This window comes from Bos grunniens, chromosome 20 (assembly GCF_055505025.1).
Source record: "Bos grunniens cultivar Pamir isolate PY7600 chromosome 20, Bosgru_T2T1.0, whole genome shotgun sequence".
In the NCBI taxonomy this organism is placed as follows: domain Eukaryota; kingdom Metazoa; phylum Chordata; class Mammalia; order Artiodactyla; family Bovidae; genus Bos; species Bos grunniens.
In genome coordinates this window covers 72,031,426-72,034,179 of record NC_141184.1, presented here as the reverse complement: position 1 = coordinate 72,034,179, position 2,754 = coordinate 72,031,426, and the positions used below count along the sequence as shown (strand labels likewise).

General features: G+C 38.7%; 1 pseudogene; it reads right to left on the bottom strand.

Annotated features, from left to right (window-relative positions):
- Nucleotides 1–602: 602 nt before the first annotated feature.
- Nucleotides 603–1,421, bottom strand: LOC147350658 (olfactory receptor 4P4-like; annotated as a pseudogene).
- Between the last annotated feature and the right edge of the window lie 1,333 nt (nucleotides 1,422–2,754).

Below are 2,754 nucleotides of genomic sequence, written 5' to 3'. Positions count from 1 at the left end.
CCAGGTTTAGCCTTCAATACAGGCAGGATCACTCTCCCTCCAGATTTTTCAGTGTGTTTTTACTCTGTAAAAAGTTTTCTTTTCTTTTCTTTTTTTTTTTTTAAACAAAGGGGATTATTAGTGAAAAGTGAAATCAAGGAAAACACATTGAGAGGAAAATAAAGAAGGAACCACCGAAGGCAAGCTGTTGTTGGAGGCTTGGCTTTTACACATTCTGACTGATTTTCCCATTAGCAGGAGAGAATCAGCAACAGAGGGAGTGATGAGAAGACAGTCACTGGCGTCAGACGAATGACCTTCAGATCATTAAGTTCCCTTCCCAGAACCTTTTATTGCACCAAACTCTTCTTATGGAATTTTTCATCTCCATGTTTCTAAGTGTGTAGATAAGCGGGTTGAGCATGGGGACAATAATTGTGTAGAAGAGCGTAAACACTTTATCTTCTGGTAATGTTGTGGCAGGTCTAATGTAAACAAAGATGACAGGTGTGAAAAAGAGGATCACGGACTGTGATGTGGGAACTACAGGTGGAAAGTGCTTTATGGTGGCTTTCTGCAGAATATGTGCACACATTATACAGAATCAAAGTGTAGGAGGCCATCAAAACCACAAAGAGCACCAGTCCCATCAAGCCAGAACTGGCAATGACAAAAAAGCCAATTTTGTGAGTATCAGTGCAGGCTAGTTTCAACAAAAGATATGCATCACGGAAATAGTGATCTATTTCACTGGGGCCACAGAAAGGTCAAACAATCGCAAGAAGAAAGAGACCAAGAGAATGAAGAAGTCCCCCTGCACACGACGCTATGAGAATTGAGTGACGTTTTTGCCTGTTCATGGTGATGGCGTCGTGGAGAGGTTTGCTGACGGCCACATAGCAGTCACAGGCCATCCCTGTGAGGGTGAAGACCTCAATCCCCCCTCAAAGAAGTGGGTGGTGAAAAGCTGTGTCATGCAGTTTTTATAGGAAATGGCCTTTTTCTCCATCAGTAAGTCAGTCAGGAGTTTGGGTGTCACAGTGGAGGTGTAGAAGAGGTCTGAGAGTGCAAGGCAGTTAAGGAAGAAGTACATGGGCTGGGTGATTAGCTGACTGCATGTAATAGAAATCACAATGATCAAATTCCCCAACCAAATAGCCAGGTAACAGAATAAGAAAAATAAAAAGCAGAGGATCTGGACTTTCTTGTCCATAGAAAGTTCTAAGAGGATAAATTCAGTAACATTATGTCTATCTTCCATGATCTGATGTTCAAGAAAGTGATCTGAAATGACAAAACCAATGAAACGAATCATTGATGAGAAAATGGAAACCTAATATCTACTTTAAATGGCACCAATGCCTTTTAAAGACAAGTTATTTTGAGACCCACTGAAATCATTTTCATTTAATACGAGTCTTTGACTATCTAGTACTAATATTCTTCTATGAGCTAAGAATACAGTGATAAATTAGACAAAGTTCCAGTTTTTATATAATTTAAATTATTTTGTGAGGAAGCAAGGAATTATATTTATCAAGAATTTTTAAAAAAGAGATAATCTTAATAGTGTTAAGTAGGGTGACATATAATGTGCCAATTTAGGATGTAAAATAGAGGTAACTATAGAATTTGCTTGATTAAGTGGTTTCTAATGAAATCACAAAATTGGTGTAGGGTGTGTGGGTGGGTTTTGCAGTGCTGGCACAGAGTCAATGTTAAATAAATATCAATTAAATAAAAATCTGGAAAGTGAACAATGTGCTATAATTTTGAAGGAATAATACAATAAATAATCATCCTTTAGTCAGGTAATTCATGATAAAACTGAAGAACAAATCATTTTTATGAGTGGACTCATAATCCTTTTTGACTTTTAAGTTAGTTAAGTTGCTCAGTAGTATCTGATTCTTTGCGACCCCGTGGACTGTAGACCACCAGGCTCCTCCATCCATGGGATTCTCCGGGCAAGAATACTGGAGTGGGTTGCCATTTCCTTCTCCAGGGGATCTTTCTGACTCAGGGATCAAACCCAGGTCTTCTGCACTGCAGGCAGATGCTTTAACCTCTGAGCCACCAGGGAAGCCCTTTTGACTTTTAAGAGGAAATAATTCCTTCATGTGAAATACTCCATGAAACTTTCATATTTCTTAAACAATATTTGAAGCATCTCTAGGTTAATATATTGACAACTATGCTTTTCCTGTTTGTCTATATTTCTCTTGCAAGATTATTTCCTCTTTCAAAATAAATTAACATTCAGAAGTTATTTGAGTTCCATCTTATCAGACTGTAATTATAGTTGCCTAGTTTGGAAATAATATACTGAGAAATGGGCTCCACTAATTCCAAATTAGTTCCCCTAAACACAATGCAATAAACAAGATGGAGCACTTCTTCCCGTAATTTCTTAGAGAATTCACCCACACAGTCTGCATGTGGAGTAGAGTTCCCTTTGGTCCACATCTTCTCTAGCATTTGTTATTGATAGACTTTGCAATGAGGACCATTCGGATTCGAGGAAGTGGTCCCTCCTTGTAATTTGCAGTTGAGTCGCTCCAATCATTAGTGTTATGGAGCAAGATGAACTTTTGGAAATGCAGATGCAATTCTATCACCTCCCTGCCACAACTGCTCTTGGATTTTCCCATCATATTGAATATATGATCACATCCCTTCATTGCTTGTTCCCGAAGTTTGTCTCTGATGCCTTTTCACTGGAATGCCCTCTGCACTCTGGCTTCCATCCCATAGGGCATTTTTCATTTCTAGAAT